General features: G+C 38.8%; 1 long non-coding RNA gene across 4 annotated transcripts in view; it reads right to left on the bottom strand.

Moving 5' to 3' along the window:
* Positions 1–132: 132 nt before the first annotated feature.
* Positions 133–23,289, bottom strand: part of LOC308067728 — an 84,815-nt gene continuing 61,658 nt past the window's right edge. For all 4 annotated transcript variants that reach the window (XR_013929708.1, XR_013929709.1, XR_013929710.1 and 1 more), the window contains one exon: positions 133–23,289. This exon is cut by the window's right edge. This is a non-coding gene — a long non-coding RNA (uncharacterized lncRNA).

The following is a 23,289-nucleotide window of genomic DNA, read 5'->3' as shown; positions in this document are numbered from 1 at the left end:
TATATATAAAATCACATAAACTTGTAATCATATTTTTTTTCCTGTGGTATGTTGTGCTAAAAATTCAAATGACTGAATTTTTTTCTTTCTTCTCCCTCCTTCCCCCCCCCCCCTATTTTTAAATTATCTCTCTTTTTTTTTTTTTTTTCCATTTATTTTACTTTTACGTTGGTACCAATTTTGCTGTAAAAGAATGCTGCTTAATTTAAACAAATCTTTTGGTTAAATATTTTGTTAGTGGTAAAAAATTTAGAAGGTTACAAATTGTAGCAAAGGGGAGACCATAGATAAACACTACCTGTGAGACTTTTCATAGCAGCTTTTTTTCTTTCATGCTCAAAATACACCTTTTTAGGTCTGCAAAGAAGACAACAGTTTTGGCTCATTCAGCCGCTAGAATGTTTTGTGTAGTTTAAAAAAAAAAAAAAAAAAGCTTTATGATGGTCACTGTTGTAATCTTCACTTATAACAAGAGTTAAGATCGCCTTGTATGTATTATAGTAAATAGATGATTTTGAGAATTAAGGCTTTTAAGAGTTTGATTTGCTCCATTTTCCCAAAATAAAAATTGCCTTTCCCACTTAATGTCCTAGGTATTGTACTTCTAATTATGACTTGGATTATCGTTCTAGATTACTATGATACCATAAACCTGGCTGCTGTTTGAAGTACATGTATATTATAAATTATCTTGACATTGTGTTATATTCTTGCAAGTAATTATCTTTTCTAAGAAAACAAACAAAAAAGAAAAGTCAACCCTATTCCTATTGCAAAGCACACAGGAATTAATAGTACAATAAAGTCTGTCCTGTACATTGTAGCATTCTTAACTTGTTCTACTTTACCTGTTGTCTATATAGCTTTTATTTATAGTTGTCAGTCTAATCTTGGCATGTTTAGCAAAGAAAATGAAACTTCAAGAGTTTTATAAACTATTTCTAGGTTGCTAAAGAATTTATTTTTCTACTGTATATGGTATAGACAAAGCATCACCTGTACAGGAAACAAGTCTATTTCTCATAGAAGTAAGCTTAAAAATAAATGCCAGTCATATCCATATTTAAAAGTTCTATCTATAAAGTATCTCCAGTCTTTGTAATGTGAATCGCGTTTTAAACTTTCTATGAATTCCAAGTTGTTTGCCATAATATTTAACTAATCTTTGAATACTAATTTTTCAAATAATTTACATTCCGTTTCATGTTGGACTTGTGATCAGCAGTATTTGTGGTGTCATTTATTTCTTGTGTATAATGTTACAGCTAAATCACTTCATGGTTTTTTGAAAATCTCAATGCTTACGTTTGGCCAAATGTGAAAGTGTTATTACATTTACTGGATAAAACAAAAAGAGAAATAATACGAAAACATGGCATGTGGCGCTTGATTGTCACATGGAAGAGTCCCTGCATACTGTTAGCATTATAGAAGTGTTATATGCAGGAATGTGGATATGTGTGTATGTATAATATATACACGTTGATATTTTTTATGTGTTTGTGTGTTTATGTACACAAGCACATGTGCACAGACTTGCATGCACATACACCCACATAGGTAAAGTTTTTAAAAGACTAGGAAATTATACCATCGTTATTAAAGAGTTATAATAGAGCTTTCTCTATTATTATTTTTATTAGTGCTATAAAATGAGGAAGCATGTCATTATATACGAATTCCTCATACTTTGGCTCAATGTAGTCCCTTCTAGTTTTAATGAAAATCCAAACAATAATAACTATATTTTTTAATGTGAGCATTTTTACAGTAATATCTATCTTGATAAAGATACAAATGTATATTATTTTTGGTTGAGCATCTCAGTGACACTTTATGGAGTAGTTTGTCTTTTTTATGTATTATTGGTATAGACATACTGCAGTGTATTGTCTTTCAGTGTTTTCGCAATTTTAAAATCCCAGCCCTGAGTTACAAAAGTGCCATTTTAAGTAATGCTTAACAGGTTATTTCAAAATTCCTTACCCTCTATGATCTTGTGGGATTTTAACATATATAGTGTAAATAGATTACGGATGTCAACTTAAGTGAAAAGACACTTTTTTTGTTGCTGTATGTTTTCTCCATTATTTTAATCCTGGTTGCTAGGATATTATAGATATGTTTATTTTTAGTTGCTGGAGTTTAGCTTCCAATATTTATGATAAATATAGAAAAAACCTATCAATTGGAAATGAAAAAAATTGGCCTTAGCTTACATGCTTATTTCAGTTTTTTTCAGTAACTGTGATGCTGTTTGTCAACTGAAAAAATTACACATATATAAAAATCTAAAGTCAAAATTTTGTTCTTTGTTTATAATGTAATCTTTTGTTGCTACATCAGCAGAATACTGCAGTGAATTAAATATCAGTGAAGCTTATTCTGTATAAAAGATTCAACGAATAAAATACTAAGATGCTTACTGTGTATAATGTTCAGTTTAGTTGCCTGCTAAAGTTTTAAAGGCAAAAGCACCCTGTCTTTAACATACACAGAGATGAAATTTAGTAGTAAATCTTGCTAAACTGAGTGCACTAAGTGTTTAAGCAATTCTCAGGGTGGGGAGGGTGTCTCTTATGGGTCTCTTAAAATTATTTTTCCTACAGAATTTTTAATCCTGAAGTAAAAACTGAGGCTTTTCAGGTCAGCTTTACATTTTCAGAGTTGTATGTCATTGGTCAAAATTCTACGAACTATATGGGATAAATCCAACTCTGATGATACTATTGCTTTGAGTTCTTGTGCACGCAACATCTATGCTTATCTTGTTTTTTTTCAGAGCGTCTTCAGTCACATGGCTGATGCAGAAATAACTGCAAAAACTTCCTGACAACCTTCAAATCTGAACACGGTTCAGGTTTTATTATATATCTTAACGCTTTCAGGTACTGGAGCATTTTAATCTCAGATAGGATATAGGATGCCTTTTACCTATAACTTACTCAGTGTGCAAATCTGTTTTTTAGACTTCTGTTATCAGAAGCTGTCTGTGCTGAATCTGAGGCACAGTGTATTGTGTTCGGGCTCTGAACAGACCGCAGGTTTCTGATGAATAGCTGTCCTAGGGAACCAAAGTGTGACATTAGTGTTCACTTGTGTCAAATTCCATCCTTCAGCTAATTCATGGTTTCCATGGAATCAGAAGGAATGAATTTAATCTGTCATCGTGGCTAGTGAAAGCAAAGACTTCCTTCCTTTTCTTATTGACAAGTTCTTTCCCAAGTGTGTAGATGGTGCATGTTACGGCTGTTGCCCATATGTTTCTCATCTTCCTTATAAAATACAATGCATGTGTGTTTAGACCTGGTATTTTTGTTGCTGAATTGAGTGTCATGGGTGCCTAGCCAACATTCTGGTGCTTTTATATTACAGAATAGGGTTTAGTATGCCTGATCACATTAATAATAATTTGTCCGTTACTGTTTTTTTATTTGGTGTGACTTATGAAATATGGAGAATTAAATAATTTCACTGAATGCCTACAGTGCGGTAACTGTGTTTTTTTCAGACTTAGAGTGTGGTGATAATGAAAGGCCATCGTTGCTTCTGCTTATGAGCTGTTTAAACTAAGCTGGGAAGGGGATCTCATGGTGGCCCTTCCAGCCATGACTGCTTATCAATGCTGCAGGGGTAGATACCCTGCCTTGAAGAGTACCTCTGGCTGCTTAGGTGGCTGACTGATAGTAGTATAGCTGTACTTTATTGTACATATTATAAGTAGTGTAGCTGTAGCTTGTATTTTCCCCAGAATTACAGTATCACAGTCTATCTGTTCTTACAGATTTTTCTGCTTCATAACTGATGAAGTGAAGGGGAGGCAAAGTAGTTCTCACCTGTTCCTGCAGTGCTCTCAGCTTTGCCATTGATGAGAATTGTCAGGGACTCTGCAATAGCTTTTGCAGGATTTTGCTGAATTACAAGTAGAAAATGTCCAGAGTGGTAAGTTATGAGTTGAAGTTCTTTGGTTAACTGATGCTGAGTACGATGAACTGGTGAAGCATCTGGGAAAAAACCAGGCTGTGCTATTGAATTATGGGCTAAGTCTCCCTTGGAAGGTTCCCCCCTCGGTACTTGGCCGTGTGACCTCAGTTCCTACTGTGACTGCCCTTACTTGGCCACGTTGACCCCATGCACGTTGGGAATGAGGAAGAGATCAAGAAACCTACCTCAAAAAAATCATGTACTTTAAACAGCCGCCTCTTAAAACACTGAGATGAAATTATTAAATGTAGAATGTAGGAAAAAAAATACGGAGAATGAAATGTCCGTGGTTCGTTACTGAAATATGTATGTATACACACATACGCTTTTGGAACTTAGTAAAGAAGTAATGTTGGTGGCCAGCCTGCTACAGATAAACATTGCTTACAATTCAGATGTTAAGTTTTGAAAACAGAATGTAAACATGTCACTAATTTTGATATCCTATCTGTGAGTTGTCTAGCTCTTCACGTTGATTTGATTTTGTTATCCTGTGTGGTCACACAGACGAGCCTGATTTTGTGTCCTTTGGTTAACTGTATCAGAGTTGCAAAGTTTCTTTATCTCTTCACAGATGGCTGCCGTCTTTATTCTTTCTTCTCTTAGTACGTCTCTTTGACTTGATCAGTTTTAAAGTCAAAACTTAAAATTTATAGTGTGATCATACTACTTGTAAAACATACTGGGTCCTGCATAAAGTTCATAAAAGTCTGTCAATACTTTCTTGTCCCCTTGTGTCTGCACTTGTCTGTGTGCACTCGTTTGCGGTTTTGGGTATGCAGGACCTGGGGCAATGTGGCACTTGTCCATGTCTGGAGATTCTGGTCGCTTGGAGGTAGATATTGGGGTGATCCTTTTCTGTGTCCTAGCCTGCTTATTGTGAGAGTGCTGGAAAGAGCAGCTAGGAAACGTTAAAAATGGCAAAGGATAAATACTACGTGTGGTCTGTGTGTCGGTGAGCTGAAGATGCTTGCCTCAACTTTTCATGCCTGTGCGAGAGGTTTGTGTGTAGGGAGCTTTCAAGCTGTCCACTGATGGTGTAAAGGAAGGAGGAGATGGGAAAGCTCTTCCCTGTACCCTTCTCTCTAACCTCAAGGGCCAATGTTGTTCCTGGAGAGTTTGGGGCACCAAGTCCTCTGCCCAGTGTGGAGTTTTGGCCCCCCAAGAAGAGGGTCATGGAATAGCATGTGGCCTTCAACCAAAACTGGTGCAGCAAAAAAATGGTGACACACTTACCAACCTTGACTTGTTCCTCAGCATCCCTGTTCCTTGAAACATGCTGCCCTAAGGGTCTTCTGTCGCTGTTTTTTAGTATCAAACAGTGTTGAGTGGTATTACCACCAAGATCTGCCGTTCTAAGTCAGCTCCTCGTAGCTGGCCAGACTGACTTACCAGGATACAAAGCTGCTTTGACCTGAAATGCTTCTGGGGAAGTAGAAATCAAACTCTGTTCTCCTGGAGCTTGTACATTGTGCCATTAAGCATTATTTTATTTTCTCCATTCTTTTCAAAGAAGGTAGTTTCTAAGACAAATGAGAGGGCTGAGCTATTACCTGACAGAGGTGTATGTTTGTAGCATGATAGCGACACCAGAAAGTAAATGTCCAGCTCATTCAGTGAAGACATGGAAGTAGCGTATGAAGATGTGAACCTTGCTGCAGTGGTGTGGAGGACTGTCCGTGGCAGAGTTAAGTGCCTTGTGGAGAAAATTATCCTGGCTGCAGTTCCTCTTGGAAGGTAACAATACTATTTTATTCCTTTCCTTCCCTTCCCCAGAAGGGAGGCGAACTGGTGTGCATGTAATTTGACTGTCAAAGCTGAGCTCCTACCCAATGGGGAAGTGAGCAAACAACTTGGCACCAGGAACACCCTAAAAGACTCTGCAAACATCTATGTCCAATCCTGGTATCCAAAGTATCGGGAGGAGCTGGATGCTTCCGTTTTTCTCCAAAACCGTGTGCTGCTCAGCTGAGGGGCAGGGTCTCACAGCTCTCTTTGGATTTTGACCACTGCCCCACAGCCAGTATTCTACTGAAAAATATTGGCCATAATAATTGTGGTTTTAAGCTACTGATCTATATGTAGGTTGAGTCAGATTACCTGAAATGGTACCATCATCCTCCTCCCCTCCTTTTTTTTTTTTTTTTTTTTCTTTTTTCTTCATGTTTTTTCTACCCCCCCTTTACACCCCCTGGCAACAGCTGAGCTGCTCAGCTAGAATTCCCTCAATATGGAGCAGGGGGTCTGCTGCAGGCCATTCTCATTTGGGAGTACTTGGCTTTACGTCTCACCTCTTCTCCTTTGTTCTACAAGAATGTATGTTAGCTTCTGGACTTGCTACAAAACCAATTTTTTTTCCCCTTCCTAAAGCTGCTGAGGACGAGTGGGCTGAAGCAAATGTCTCCAGGCATTTATTTATCTTTATGCACCAATTTATGGGACAGGTGCTCAGAGCTCTAGGATGGCAAAATTTCTTCAGAAATGTAAAGAAAAAAACACCTTACAACTTCTGTGAGCCTCCTTCCTTCTGATGTACTAGTTAAGGAAGCCTACAGCTGTTCTTGCGCTGAACAGTAAAAAGTATGTTTTGAGCTCATGTAAATGTTAAATGTCCCTATATTCAGAATTGTGCTGAAAAAAAAAAATATAAAAAATTAATTGCCGCCTTGGCAGATAAACATTGCAAGTACAGGTGAAGTGAAGAACCACCAGAAAGAGTGCTAAATGTAAGCAAATAGGATGTGTGACTAGTTTAGCTCATCGGTAGGATGCTAAGATAGAGTGGGAATTTTTAGAACTTAGAAGTTTTTAACTGAATTGAAGGAAAACTTACGCTGGGTGTTTTTTCCCTTCTAGTGTTTTCAGTGGCTTCTGTTGCATCTTTATACACGAGGACATGTTCCAGCAGGCTCCATCCCCAGTGCCGCGATGCTCTGGACAGCTATCTAGCTGTGTGCTTGATGGGGAGACTTGAGGAGGTGCTGGAGACAGTTTGCACCAGCCTTTCCCCTTTCAACATAAGAACCAAGTGCTGTAAAACCAATGCCTGCTTACAGGGAGCCTTTTCTAGTTTCATGTAGGGTAAGAGTTTCCCACCCTGGCAAAGTTCTCAGGGATATACATGGTACATATATATATGTATGTATAGATATACAAAACCACAAGCTCAACAGTTTTTGTAGGGTTTTGGGGGGTTCATTGATGGGATGTTTTTTTCTTTTTATAAAAAAAGGAGGGCAAAAAAATGTTAATATGCATTTTATTGTTGAATGGGAAACATTTTGGGGGTGGTGGTGGGGTGGAATTTACTATTCAAATAAAGTATTAGGATTAGCTAAGTAACAGTGTGGAAATACCATTGAAGAGAATAAGTTTTTGTTGTTAGTTTTCCTAGTGGCATCACATTTTTCTGACTAGCAAGCAGGTTCTTTCTTACAGCTTTGTATAAGTATATTTTATTTGCAGGTATATTAATGCCATTTTTAAACTACTGCAATTGCAGTCATTAGTTTCAAAAGAAACTAATGTGTGGAGGTACCTGCCTATAGACAGCCCTGGATTATTCAGTCTTCTGATGGTGAGTAAAAGGGATTCAGATTTCTTACGATATAAAAAGGAGACAGCTGATGTTCTTCCTTACTGAAGAAAAACTAGGGTATTCTTTTTTTTTGCCTGGACTGGTGGAAGTTTTTTTCTCCTGCAACATCTGGAGCACCCATGTGCAAAGGGAAGAGAAGCCGGTTCTGTATATATGTAACTTTCTAAAGAGTGAAGCAATGGGTAAAGCAGATAAAATCATGTCTTCATTTTTCCTTCCTGGAAATTTGACTACAAGAATGACTCTTATATAGCCTGTTTTATAGTCTTGTGCCATAATCTGGCCAAGTATAAATGCTGGACTTATATTTTCTACCCTGTCTCTCAAAACTCCGTAGCAGACCCATATTCCTACATTCATTATATTCTCATTTCTGCCCTGTACCCAGTTTCTTTTAAAAAAAGAGTAGTTGTTTACACATGTACAAAACCATATTAACTCAAAGGCAACATTAGCTCAATTTAGAAGTTTTAGTGAATGTTGTCAGAAAACAGTCTTTGGTTGGAGTCTATCTGATAAAGTTAGATCAAGTCCTGTGTTAATAAAGTGCTTCTTCACCTAAAAGTGAAGTAGAAACTAACTTGAGGAGGAAATGTTGCGCTGCCTTCTTCAGTGAAGGTTCAGTTAGCAAGGAAGGAATTGCAGTTTTCATTTACATGTGAAGTCCCCAGCAGGCAGATTCTACTTGATTGGTGGAAGTCTCTCACATATGTGCATGTACATGCGGAGAGTTATGAGCATGGCTCTCGGGCACTGCTGTTTACTTGTTAAACTATTATTTCTATGTCCCCGAATGTCTCTGATTCAGCTACGTATGGCATAACCTGTTGAGTTTTCCACCTTGTATTGGAAACTAAACCTAAATTTGCTCTAAGTGTGTGAATTTTTGGTCTATGTCTGCTTCCTGAGGAGCATCCATGCTTTATCCCTGTATTTGGTATTTAAGAAGCAAAGGAGAAATTAAAGGTGAGTGATTTTTACCTCTGTAGATTTCAGAACAATCTGGGAGTTTCTGTATTGGGAATTGGCCCCTGTTCTGTGTCTGCGGAAGAGCTCCAGCTGCAGCATTCCTGCAGGTGTGCTGTGGGTAGCTGGTCCCTTGTGCCTTGTTTCTCGGCAGGGTAGAGGCTCAAAGGTTGGCCTTTCATCACCAGGTGTGTCTTTGAAAACCTGTGGTATGTGACTGGGTACTGCCCTCTTTAAATACTGCTGAGAGAGAGTTTAGAAAATTATCCTCGTTTCACATCAGCAATGTCAGTATTTGTCCTTTTCCTCAAAAGGCTTAAAGGAACGCACTTCTGTTTCTGAACTGCACGCTTTCCCTGATCCTTCTGATTAATTGATGTAGGAGATAAAGAATTGTGTAAACAAGCTTTCAGAATAACTGAATGGCAAAATGGAAGAAAGAAGTTCAAATACATGCATGAGATCTTCACGTGCACCTACTCACTGAGCAGAAAATAATTCTGCCACCCCACCCACCCAGTTCTTTCTTTATTATTATTATTTTTTCTGATCCTGTGGAAATGCTTTCACTTTTTTCCTTATGTAACACCCTACTTTCTTTCTCTCTTCCCTTGGTAGGTGATAGACCTTTATGGCCATATAGTGTTTTCTGTGAACAAGATTCTGGAAGTTGTGGAGACTGCACAGGTTGTTTAAGAAATGTATGGTCAGGGCCAGGGGATGGGGGGAGCGTGCAGGGGGAGAGTTATAGAATATTGATGAGAATAATAAAGAAAAGGCCTCAAAATAGTGAACAAAATATGGAAATGGATAAGAATTAGAGTTAAGGCAAAGGTCTTTAAAGGGGGAAGAATTTAGCTTTTAAAGAAGGTGAAGATGTGCTACAAGATGGAGAAATAAGCTACTTCATAGACAGGGGAATGGCTGCATGTATTAACATAAAGGTTCTAGCTCAAGGTGAGCAAGTGTGTTTTTTTAACTACTCTGTATTTAAATTGTGCTGGTTTAATAAATACAAATGCTCATTAGGTTTTAAAACTTATGCAAGTATTGAGACACAACAACTCTTGACTCACAAGAGATATATTATAAAAACAAGTATCTTTGAGTATACAAATGTAGGTCTTAATCATTCTTGTATCTCTGATGAAATTAATCTATGCTTTTCTTCTAAACCTGTGAAATAATTCCACAGCTTTCTCCATGTCTTATTTCAGTGATTCAGTATCCTTATGGGAAGAAAGATTCTCTTGCTAGCCAAACTAAATCTTCTTTACTGCAAAATAAACTGACTTCTTCTAGTTCTATTGCAAGTGCACGTGGTGAATGTTTATCACTGTCACCTTTATGGTGATCTTTAGATGCTGGAAGGCTGCTATGTCCCATTCCTCTCTCATTGCTTTCCACAGCTGTCTTTGACAAAGTAACACATTCCTTTAAGCTTTTTTACAGTTTGTGATTATAAACCTTGTAGTATTTTTGTTGCCTTTCTTTTAAGTATATTGGTCGTCCAACTGGGCACAGTCCTGACCACTACAATAAATTATACCACTGTAATCTCTTCTATCTTGTAAATGTAAGGCTGATAAGCCTCTAAGCCAATATACTGTAAGCCCTGAATTTTGTTATCAGTGTGTGCCTTCAAAATGGTAACGAACAGGGGGACTTGGTTTTAGCTGAAGCTTACGAGATGCAGGTTCTTCTATTGCACTGTTCAGTGTGTGTTTCTGTCCACTCGATGCACTGTGGTGTGAGCTGTTGGGTTACGGGCACCTCCTCAGTAAGCATGTGAGTGATGGGGAGAAGATGCGAGGTGAGGCGTTCTGCAGTTCTGCCTTTCAAAGTCAAGAGGCGAGTGGTTTTATTATTAGTTGCTCCTGAAATACTAGCTATTAAATCGTGCTACAGCGCTGTGATCCAATGCTGTCATTGAGAAGGATGATAGAGAAAACACAAAAGACACAGTGAGCCTTGGATAAAAGCAGAGGCAGCGTTCAAAATGGTTACTGAATTGAGTGGTGAGGAATAGGAGATGTGTCTTCTTAAAGCATGTATACTTAATGCAGATGTGCTGTTTTCTTCAATTACCATGGCTGGTTGTTTCATAAAAATATTAGAATTGCTTTGTTCAGTGAGGATTCTAGAATTACCATTTGTTCTTTAGTGAATGCTTCTAACATTCAAGAGAGAAATACAGTTAGGTGATGCAAGTTAGATTCTTCACCTCTGAATTACTTCAATGTATCCAAACTGTTAAGATATTTCCCACTTTTCAGAGTACCTAATTAACATTTAATAACTCCTTATTCTAAAATTGAAAGGAATGAGGATTTCTCTTGCAGCATTTTTAGCTTTGTCTGCAAAGATGTATGTGATGTTGTATAAAAAAATACAAATATCTTTGGCACTGAATCCCATAATAAAGATCTCATTTAGTACACGTTAATTTAAGATTTAATGTCATGTTTTCATAAGGTTTGTTGACTTAAATTTATGGCTTCCTTGATCAGTTCCAGGGCTAGATAAAAGCAACAAAAAGCCCAACAAAAACCATAAACCCAAACCTTAAATTTGTGACGTAAATACCACTGTCTGAAGGCCAGTGTCTGATTTGGCTTTTAAAACACATAGCTGTCCTCTCGTTCTTCTCACTTTCTTTACACTCATAGGAAGGTAAATCCATAGTGCTGCAGTGTGACTCCTTATTACAATAGAGGCCATTAATCAAGTTACGCTGGTTTTGGAGTGTGGTATCAATATCACTCCCTTCAGCCTTTAGTGTTGACAATGCATTCTAAAATATTGAAGCAGCAGTTTCTTAAATGACAAAGCAAACAACTTATGGTACACCTGTAAAAGGTAATAACATGAAAGGATTGCTTTAAGAAAAATATCCTATTAGGAAGTGTATTCCTGTAATGCTAACATATTTATAGATACAAGTATGCACACCTGACATGATATAGAATGCACTGTATATTATTTCAGAAATGCAATCCATTGTGGTGTGAATGTGAGGTTTTATTGACAAAAGCGTGGGATAACCTAGGACAAATTGATTGCAAAGCCACTGCAGCAAGCACTAGTTCATACACAATAAAGAATATATAAATCAGTTTATTTTTCGCCATCTAGCACGTTTGTGTACTGTTGAGATACTAACATAAGATGAGTTTGTCTTCTTTCTACCCCAAGTATGTTTATCAGTATTCAACTGGAACTTTATTAAGGTGTGTCTGGGAACCAAGAGGGGGTTTACTAGGGTACTGATCACGTTATCAAAGATCACGTATCTTTGAGTCTGGAGCTTAAGGGGAAGGTCACCAGTGCACTCAGGCTATTTGCTTACATTGCGCTGTTTGAATAGATGCAAAAATAATATATATATAACAGTGGCACATGAATTATTCTGGCTAGCAAAGGCCTTGCTGTGAACATGGTTTAGGTAAGCTTCCTTCATCACCATTTCAGTGTTTTGGGCGATCTGATGACTAGCTAGCTGGACATAGTAGAATTCATTTGGCCTGCAAGTGGTTATTTTATTCTGAGCAGCGGCCCACGGCTGGGCCTCAGCAGCAAAGTTGTCTTGGGTTGGCATGTGTTGATGTGCTCTGTGTAAGACTTGCTACGGTGCCACGTGTGCTGGGGTTTCCAGCCATAGACCCGGTACTGCCTATGAACTGCAAGCTGCCTTCAGCTGGGAGTCATGGCTGGGCTTCAGGGCTCGGTGAATGAGTTTCTTTTTAATAATGAAGCAGGCAAAAAAGAAAGCATATAACTAGGCAAGTAAAAAACAAACCCCCAAACATTCCTGTTGAAAGATCGGAAGTGATTTATCTTTTCTTCCAGCTTTCTCTTCTCTGTGAAATGCCATAATGCTTTCAGGGGATTGATGAGATTTGTAAAATATTTCACTACACATGCTTTCTGTAATAATGTTTTCAAGGTAAAATGTTAATTAATTTTGCAAATGCATACTTAATTGCTTGATCAATGAGATTTTACTCCTTTTAAAATTAATTTATTAATTAAAAACAAAACAAAACTGCTTGAACCATTAAAAAAAAACACTTTTCTGTTTAACATGCTTTGGCCAGTTTTCACGTTCCTTGTCTCAACCATATTTGTGCATCTTGATGTTCATCACTGAAAGCATTTGCTGCCCACAGCTTCAGGTCTCCTCAAGCTGAATTAGACATAGGAGTGAGCCTTATGTTACATTTTCAGTCTGAATACCTTCGTCCTTTCTATCCTTTCTTTTCTGGGGAAGAGATCAAGTACCAAGTGGTGGTTCTGCTCAACCATGCTGATCAGCAGCTTGGACAGCAAATCACTCTTGTGGACCTTTTGCACAAAGAAGTTGTTGAGTAACATCATACGTGTTCCCTCTTTCTCCAACACTCAACTGTCACTCTTTTGAGGTGATGGTTTGTATTGGCTGCAGGCCTCCAGCCACAAAATATTTGCTATGGGACAGCATACACCTGAGTCAGTGCTCCAGCAGAGCGACGTGCCGTAAGACAGCAGACAAGTTCATTATAGACAACTAAAGGCCAGGAGGTCACATAGCCTCAAGTGCCTAAGTTGTGAAAGGAAGGAGGACAGGATGTCTTCCCTCGGAGGTTCAATATCATCACTCCGATCTCCAGATGAACATCTGGGAGCTGGCATGCTGCCAGCCCCTGTGAGCAAGCTGGCCGAGTGCTGCAAGTATGCCTCTGGAGACCCGACCCCTGCAGAGTTTGCACACCTCTGCTCCTTTCTTCACTTTCTTCTGGATCTCCTGTGGCCCCAATGCTCCACTGAATGTTCACTTGTATTCTATCACTGTGTTTCCGTTTCTTTTCTCACAGATGGATTAGCTTGTATTTTTCCTAGCTAAAAAAAATCTCTATTCAGCCAATACTGAAAACTTCCTGAATCTGTTCTCTCAGTTACAGTGATCTTCATGAGATGTATTATTGACTAAGAATTTGACCAACATGCTGTTCTCTTCTTGGCATACTCCTTTCAGTCAATCAGGCTGTTAAGCAGCATGGGGCTAGTATGAGTCTCTGGGATGTGCTGTTGTGATAAAAATTTCAGCTTTACGTTATGTCATTTACTGTTATCCTTTGTGTATGACCGCGCAGCCAGTTTTCATTTGCGTTGACTTACGCAGCTGGACCAGCCTTCAATTAAAGACTCTGGAATAACTGTATTGAATGTTTTACTGATATCTCATCCAAGGTATTCTCATCTGTGATACTCACTTGTACAACAACAACAAAAAGTTACACATGGCATCATCTCAGATTTCCTGTCAATCAACTCTGTCTCCAAGTATGGCCACTTGCTGTAGAGCCTACTGAGCAGCTGTGTCATTTCTCCTTCCACCAGCAGCAAACCCAATAAAACACTGGATGATGTGTCATTACTACATGGAAACTTCCGAGTAATTTTGGTGGGGGCTTCACTTCTTTGATTCTCATATTTTATTAGTTTTCAGTATAGCTTCGTTTTTTTCAGTTGAGGTTTTTATGCTTTTGTGAGGTTCCCATCTAGCTCTTCTAGACTATCTATAAGTTTTACAGAAAGTAAAGTCTTGCTCACTCTTCATTAACTTTTTCTTTCAATTAACATAACTAGGCAAAGTGTAATCCCTCAGGCAAAGAGAAGTGCTGTTCATTCAGCTCTCAGTGTGGTATCCTTTTTACGTTTTTCCTGAAACTGCATGGGACTTAATACAGATTTATCTTCTCCCAAAGATTGTTTGCCTTAAAAACACACATACGACTCAGCCTGGGATTTCTTCTAAACATTATTTTTGAATGTGAGAAAACCCAGAGAATTAAATATTTTCATATTTCTAAGTGAGTTCCTCCTCTCTGTCATCTAAAAAAGTCTTTACTTGAGTCTGTTCATGGTCAGAAAATGAGTGTATGTAGTGGTTAGGACATAAAACAGGACTCATGGTATTCATACGTACTTCTGTGCTGGCTGTTATCTTGAGGTGTCCTTACTGTGCCTATGGTTCTTCAAGTTCGTGCTGTAAAGAAAGCAGCTTTTCTCTTTCTCTACCACTGTGAGAGACTCATTACTGCTACTTTAAATAATTAACTTTATGAAAACAAATGTCAACTTGCCATTGCTACTGTTACTTTATTTTGTCAGCAATGCAGCTAAGGCAAATACTTCACTAAATTATCTCTGTGTTGAGTCATGACCCTGCTGTAAACACTGACTATCCCTGTTTAATAGAATACATAAGAAATAATATTCTTCACCATGGGATAGTTTTAGAAATTATTCGCCCCCCTCCCCCCGCCCCGATGTTTCATACAGTAGGCTTGATCTCTAAGGTAAAAAAAAAGGAGAGGGGAGAGCTGTGAGACCTCCAATTCATGTTCTCCATTGAACCTTAGAGCACAGCAAATATCTATGAACAGGAAAAATAAAGACTTAATGCATCAGGCCTGCATGATAGACAGACCCTCTCTTCACATCTCTGCACGTTACATCTCTTTTAACCAGATGTGAATTGTATTAGAGCTAGAATAATGGTTGTGTGTGCTAGAGGCTAATCTCTTGAATCAGAAAGCCATTTGTTTTATTATTTTTAAGGCTCTTATACTGCAGGAATCTGCTGTGATTCAAAAGTGTGAGTAGACAGGCTGTTGTTGATGAAAGTAAATATTGCAAAAAAAGCTGTTTATAGCAAGAAGTACAAACTGATGTGTGTGAGCACATTATTTCCATTTAGAAGATTTCCAGTGTTGCATCAGTGCAATTCACCAAAGATAACTGAAATTAATATCATTGGGTTTAGTTTTGTTGTTGCAGTTTTTACTGCGGCTTTGTGTGTACACATACGCATTTACTACATGTTGAAATAATTTGAGTATTTTGTCTGACAACAACAGGTTAAAATAATTAACATTTTTAAAAATAATACCGAGTCACTGCCACTTTTCCTTTCTGTCCGTGCTCAACTGAATGTTATGTATGTAAATGTTAATTGAAGCAAAGATTCAAAGCTCTGTTTTTAAAAAAAGCAATTAAAGCAGCCTGCATTGTCACTGGAAGTAAGATAAACAATTTTAAAATGTCTCAAGAGGAGAGTGGATCTGGACACAACTCTTCTGTGTCTCAAGTGGTATGCTGCAGCTATTTAACTATAGGATGAAACCAAAAAGCCACCACTTGGCCCCCTGGTTTTATGGGCAAGTGTGGTAGGAAACACCGAGTCCTAGGAGCAGGCCCAAGAGCATGATTTCCACACAGACACAACCCCTCGGTTTGGTCCATACTTCCGCCAAGACTGTGTTTTTTGTAGATCGACCTTTAGTTATCAAATCTTTCCACACATCATAATGGAAGTCTAAGTCCCAATTAAAGGCTGTGTGTTGTACCAGACCGTGAAGTGCCGAAAAATAGGTGCTTTGAGAGCCAACTGTGGATCTAGCCTGATTAACAAAGGGTATTCTCAGGCCTCTGGAAATAAGCAGGAAAGGCTTACGCTGGGACAACTTTTGCAGTAACTTCTCTGAGTTTCCTGCCCTGCTCGGTCTGTGTCCAGGTTGTTAGTGATCCAGGGGCTTATGTTTTAGGTTGAAATGTAACATTTTACAGAGATCTATCACTCATTTCCATGCACTTTAAAACTGTACTGTAATATAGCCCTTTGGGAGCTGTTTCACAAACAGTTTGAAAATCCATGCAGTGGAGATAGAGAGATGTAAGCTTGTCATGTGTCCCAAGGTAATACGTTCTGGATGGTTAATCAAATCCTTCAGTTAAAGCAGGGATTGGAGTGACTGACTTCTTTTGTGTCCTTGGAGCATATTTGGAAAATTGGTGCTTAAAAGACTTAAGAGGTTGTTAAAAGATACTCCTCTGAGGGAAGGCTGCTTGCTTTGATGCAAACTAGTTGCCTAACAAGCAGCCAGCTCAGGTCTGTGTACAGCATCAGGAGAGGTGGACTGCAGAGAAACTTCTTTTCACTGTCTGTTCAGTTGTCATCTGGAAAAAGCGGTTTGTATATGCTGCTGTTTCAGTACAACGTTGCGGTGTGCCTCTGATATTTATTCCGAATTTACTTTTACTGCTTTTGTCTAGGTTTTGTTACATGAAACAGGCAGGAGATAAAGACAGTGGCTGAGAGACAGCAATGCTTCTTTAGCTGCCCCTCTCTCTACATGCTGATACAGTCATCCTTAATTCTCATTTATATTTGGTACACTGGATTTACATTTATTCATACTTTTTGCTTTGTTCACCTTTATTTCGTTCTCTTTTTCAGGCAGTTACTCTGCTTTATTGTTCTTGTGTGCGCAATTCCACTGCAGTTATATTTATGAAAGAGATTTTAGCCAAACAAACCAGCTTAGCCTATGCTCCACAGAGACCCATTAAAGTTCTTGTTATTCTTACTATTCATGTCAATGCTTTGAATTTTAATTACTTTCACATGCAGATAAATAGTACATGTTCTTTTTACTTGTAAAGCAGGTTCTATGAATTCTATAAAATCACTTCTCCTTCATCTAGTATTTAATAAGATTTTCAAAAGGAGTAAATTCTGTAGAGTTTGCTGGGTTAAAATTCACACTGAAGTCCTTAGTGATTTTTATCTGTGCTAGATTTAACTTTTTACAGTGTTTTGTACAAAATTGCAGGCTTTTACCATATGTGCATGAGGTCCATGTTTAGCTGTGTCACTGCACTTTTAAAAAGTGATTGTTACTTGTGATCCTTTTTTGAATTTTAAACACACACACACACACACACGTGAAGAGCTTGAGCAATGATAGAGTAGACTGAACACATTGAAGCAGTACACGACACAAATAATAATGCAGCAAGTGAGACCCAGGTAAGATCTTACTGAGCTGCAGAATCAGCAAAGATGATTTCTAATGGAGTTCACAGGGTGGTGTGGATGGGTCAAAGTGAGAAGAATGCTGCTCCCCCCAAAAAGCCTTAAGAAACATCACCATTAGCAGTGACTGGTTCAGTGGCTTATGCATTCTTTGGAATTTTCTGAAAGTCAACTCCTTCCGTAGATAACGTGGCTAAGGACTGCCATGTTAATTTGTATTGCACAGCTAATTCAAGTTCAGGAATGACACTTAAATCTGACTAACTTTGTAAGACATGCAGCAGTGGAGTATATTATGTGTTGCAGTATTTTTCCACGGGAAAAGAATGTTCCTTGACACCTAAGATCATGCTTAGAAACCATGCAATAATTTCTTAATATCACAACCAATATGGTTGTTAAGTAAATCATTCCATATGTAGAATAAACCACAAAACATTTAGTCCCCTTAGTTCTGTTGCTTGAAATGCCTCTATAGCTGTGGATTAGGAAGGAGCTTTAAAAGACTTAGAAAAATCCGATAGAAGGAATTTAAACAGAAGTAATTTTTCATTTTTTGTTTTGGTTTTCCCCTCAAAGAGAACATTCATACCTCTGACAAAGGTTTTGAAAAGTTTAATGATGTTTGTACTTTGTGCTTTGACTTTGATAGACAAAACTATATATTTTTCTCTCCCCCAACACAGGTTTATTTTAGATTGTAGCTGGTATGATGTTCAAAGGAAAAAATAAATAGCATAGGTTTTCCTTGGGCTGCCTTAGTAAACCATGTTTTCCTTAAAGTAAAGAAAATTATGTTACCTTCCAAATTAATTTGTGCAGATATTTAGTTCTCTAGACTATTTACAAGAAAAAGAATGCCTTAACTCCCTAATGATATAAGACCAAAACAAAACAAAAAAGCCCTTTTGATGTAGCCTTCTAAATCAGCAGGCAAACCAAGACCTTTTAACTTCTTTGTAGTGCTGAAATGAAAATTTTAAATCAAATGTTTTTTTGCAAGAAAGAAACAACAACACAAAAAAAGCAGAAGAAACAATTCTTAGTTTTCACTGGAGGGTAGTATCCATTTTGCTTGGGTTTACAATGGACTGGTTGTGCTCAGATGAACAGTTTCTACATCGTAACTCTTGCAACAAGGCTAACAGGAGTTCAAGCATTCGTCATATTAAAACCTCTAGAGACAGGAAGGCAGCTTATATACTTTAATATTCTCTGGCTTGGTGCCCTGATTTAAAATACTCCTATAACATCTTTTTTTACATGTACTTTGGATTGGCTGTGTTCAAAGTAATGGTATGCAGGTTGTGGTAGTTAACAATGACTTAAGAATATATGTAGTGTTTTGCATCCAAAGAACGCAGAGCAGTTCAGCACATAATTTCTTTATAACCTTTCTGAAAACACAGCTTAGATTTTAAATCTATATCAAGACATGTTATAACTGTTACTAGAGAGGGTTACTGATGTTTTTTATTCTTTCTTTATTCTCAGTTAGGCATTTGGTTTATCTGTTTTGGAGATGGAATGCTACAGAGGCAAGCAGAATTATAGCAGGGGTGAATTTGGCTGGGTACCGGCAGCCACTGCGCGTGTTATTTACATTATTTATATGCTCCTTTGGGAGACTTGCTTCACTTCTGTCAATCATAAAAGAAAAAAAAAAAAAACAGACAATGAATACCTTGTGATTCTCTCTTTGGCTGGATGGGAGAAGGGGTGCACAGAAATTGTTGGGTACTTCTTTCTTTCTCTTGGTATCTCTGACTTTCTAGAAATGCTAGTGATCAGTAATGAAGCAATTGTGCATACCATTTAGTTTTTCAGCTACTAGATGCTGAGATTCAATATCCTGAGGTTTATTTGTGAGGGTTTCCATAAATGTTGTGTACAGAAGAAAGAAAAAAGGCGATTCAGTTATTAGAACTGGAACAAGTAAGTACCAGGGCAAAGCTGATTTTGAAATCAGGGCAAAGCTTGGCTAGTTAGGCCAGTTTTTTCAGCTTAACAGCTGGGAGTTACGGATCATTTGAAGTATTTGTATCCCTGTCTTTAGAGTTTGTAGGGGAATGAAGTCCACTAAAACCATCTGTAGTTTTTACCTGTAGAGTGACCTGCACCTGCCAGAGTCGGGGCTTGTGCTCTGACCGGTATCCTTGATCCCAGCCACCCTCGCCCAGCCCCGCTGCAGGCAGCTGAGCAGCCAGCAGGCACAGGCGGGTGTTCCAGCTCCTTTCTCCTTTGAGCCCACGCTGCGGGTACTGCTGCCTTACTGACCTGCCGTGCTGCTTGCTCCTTCTTGGGCTGCAGCTGCCATCCTGCAAGTGCCCGGTGGTGCTGTCCCCTGCCCCAGCACCACAGCCCTGCTTTCCGGGCCCCTGCAGCCAGCTGCACACCTTTTTGCAGCATGCTTCGCCGACAGCAGGCTCCTGCTGATGTACGTCCAGGTAAGCCACTACCATCGCTTTCAACCAGTCCTGGCCTTTTTTATGGTGTGGGAAGGGGGATGAGGTGGGGGGAGGATGCTTAGAACTTGAGACTGCATCCTGGCTCTGCTTAACGAGAAAGAGCAAGAGCGCTGTGCTGCAGTAGCCTGCGAGGCATGACCTCATGGTCCTTCTTACCTGGAATGCTTTTGGTTGTTGCATGTATGTTTGTGGGGTTTGTTTTCTTTGCAGTGGCATTATTCATAACTAAAACTCTCTTCTGACTCTTGACCCTAAGTAGTGCTGGCTGTGATTTAATGCTTTCTCCCTCTCTGGCAGTCCCTGCAGTTGGCTCCCAGTACGAGGCTGTGGCAGAACTTGAACTCCAGCAGCCTTAGTATGGATTCCAGCTCTTTCTTGTTTGGACTGAGAGGTATCCTAGTTCCAGCTTGCTTTTCCTGTACCGTATTTCATTATTGCTTCCACATTATGAGGAAGAACTAATATTCAGACAATTTTTTTTGCAGAGACAGATGGTGAATAACTGAGCCTAATGAGGGGAATAAGTTGGATCACGGTGGTAGTGTCAGAGGGGATTACTGGAAGTCTGTCTTGTACAAGCTGAGAATGCAACAAACATAAATTGTAGCCAAAGTATATTGCTATGCAGTTTTCTTATTTAATTTCTCGCCTCTTCGCCAACGTTTTTGCAACTGTCCTTGTTACTGAAAGGTAAATCAATGGCATTCATGTGTAGGCATGTGTCCTTGTCAAAAAATAACTTTGAAATCTTTTTTTCCTAGCCCTGTCCATACATGCGTTTTAATATTTCTTTTTCCAGATCTCAGATTCTCTTTCATTTTCTCCAAAGTGATAGGAATCAAACCAAATCTTTTATTTTTTTTGTTATTCGTGTTGTATGTGGAAAATGTTTGGCAAGTGTCGCTGTGCTTGAGGATTGCTCTGACTGACTGGTGAACTGAGAACACTTAATTGCATTTTGCTGTCTCTATCTGTTCTTGGGAGATTATGGTTGTGCATGTGTCCCCAAGCCTGGCAGTTGGCCTAATTTAGGTTTAGGACCCATTGTATCTAGAGGTATTCAGGGCTGGCATTTGTCCAGGCCTATTTTAATTGCAGCTTCTCTCAGGCTCCTTCCTGGAGTTTTGCTTTTCTCCCTCCCCTACTCTTCGGTTGTGTGGCTGGAGGGGGCGTAGAAGAGCAAAGTGTTCACAAAGACTTGAATCTTGGAAGGCATGCACGGGCAAACTCCTTTGCTGCAGACTAGCCACCCATGAACTCTCATCATCCAACTGGGTAAAGCCTTTGGCACTCGGTGGATCCAGTTTTTTTGGACTATAGTCACTAACAGGAGTGAGTTCAAAAACTGAGAAGGAAGGTGTCGTTTTCACCCTTCTATTTTACGAAGAGGTGATCCTTGCCCATGAAAAAGATTTTTGTTTGCAAAGTGATGGCCTGCAGTCAGGCTTACGTTCCCGAGTGGGCTGTTTAAATCAGGCTGTGTCTTTTACTGACGCTTTGTCAGAAGGTGACTCTTGAGCCAGAGCCCACTCACTGTTGTTTTTTGATTTGCAGTATGCAAATGCTTCAGCAGACAATTGAAATTCAGGGAAAGAAATAAGATTATGTGCTTCTAATGTCTTAAGTGTTTTGAAGAAAAAGAAGAGTCTTGGTTGTGAGTTATTTCTTCACTTCCATGTTATCCTTTGTAACTCACTCGCCATTTAACTATATTTTTTTCTTCCATTTGCCTTTTATAGCAAGAGGGAAAGGACACCTTCCTGTAACTGGGCTGTAGCCTTGCAGATAGGTTATCTGCTTCACTGCTTGTGCGCGGGGTGATGGAGGAGCATGTAGTTCAGTAGGAAACTTGACTGCCTTTGTCCCCTATCTTTTCCTTCGGCTACAAAGCTTACTTTCATTCCACCCAAATCTGGTGGTACCACTCATGCTTTCTTGTGAACACATCTTTTCATCCATTTACAATTGAAATGCAAAGTCGGGAAGCTTAATATGTCACATAAAAGAAATATTCAATCCAGGGAGGTGAATTAAGTGAGTTTCAGAGGAAGGTGGTGAATCGTCCTTTACTTAATTTTTTAATTTATTTTATTTTAAAGGCAGAAAACTTTGCACCATATTTTAGAAACAACATGCAGTAGGCTGAATGTCCCACTATTTCTCTTTCCTGGAAAAGATTGTGAATATTACCTCAAAGCAATCAATCCTTCATCCTATTGCCACTTTATTTGCAAGATTGGTTGCACATCTGGAACAAGGCTGGGAAGAGGCGTGTTTGTAAAAGGAAACAACTATTAGAGGAGATGCTCATTTTTCACCGCCTTTTTATTCCTTCCTATCTGACTGATCTGTTCTGCAGCAGAACACAGGTGCTCCCAAGCACCTCTTCATCTTGTAAGCATTGGCTAGTATTTCCAGCAATAGAAAGCACTCTCAGTAAAAGATTTTTGGTTGATGGGTAACGATAGGGGATAGAAGCTGGGGAACAATTTGTGCCTATAATAAAAATTGCAATCAGGTCTCCTGCCAGTGAGAATAAAATTCACTTATCCATTGAAGTCAACAAGATTTTTTGCAGAAAAATTGCTCAGGGAGAATAATGTTGGGAGAATGTGGCTCACAGCATCCGCTGTGATGATAGTGAAAAATCTAGTAGAATGACTAGCTAATATAGATGACTGACTTCCCTGATCATAAATATGATTCACAGTGATCAAATTCAACTGCATCTGATGTTGCCATTAAAAGACCTGAAAAAGTTAAACACTGAAAAATACAAGAACAAAGCACATGAACCCTAATGACTGCATCTGATTCAGCCAGAAGAAACTGCTGTGATCAATCCCTAAGAGAACCTTTCTTCTTGAAAGCTCACGTACCTTACAGCCTGCCAGCCTTTTGTAACCAGTCCCTGTTCTCCAGAAAACACGAGCTTTAAGGCAGTCTCACCTTTCTCTGCATTTTTATTCTAAACATCATCTGCATCATGTCTGTTCGTTACATCAGAAATACAGATAAGATTTTTGCATTTCTGAGCAGGATGTTGCAGCTGAGCTTCCTAAGTCAGTTAGAAATGCTAATGAACGGAGCCTCCTAGGCTCACCTTGTTTGACAGTTACTGTTATCGTGTGGGTTTTCACAAAGGCCCATGGTGTTTAAATGGAGAATGCACAGACAATATTTCAAGGAAACAGAAAAAGAACTCAAACATCCTGTCCTTCTCCCTTGAATATACAGGTGCTCACTTGTTTCTCTTCTATTTCACAAAAATAATGATAATATGATGCTTTACACCTTATTGACTCCATGGTTTGCTTGGTTCTTGTTTTCCCAAGTGTGGGAATTTAATTTCACTTGTCCCTTGGTGAAAATAGGCAATTTTTGGTAAATTCTTGTTCATTCAGGGCTATCTC

The sequence above is a fragment of the Falco punctatus genome (assembly GCF_963210335.1).
Source record: "Falco punctatus genome assembly, chromosome: 7".
Taxonomy (NCBI): domain Eukaryota; kingdom Metazoa; phylum Chordata; class Aves; order Falconiformes; family Falconidae; genus Falco; species Falco punctatus.
Note: the sequence above shows the minus strand (reverse complement) of the source record. Positions and strands in the feature narration are given on the sequence as shown.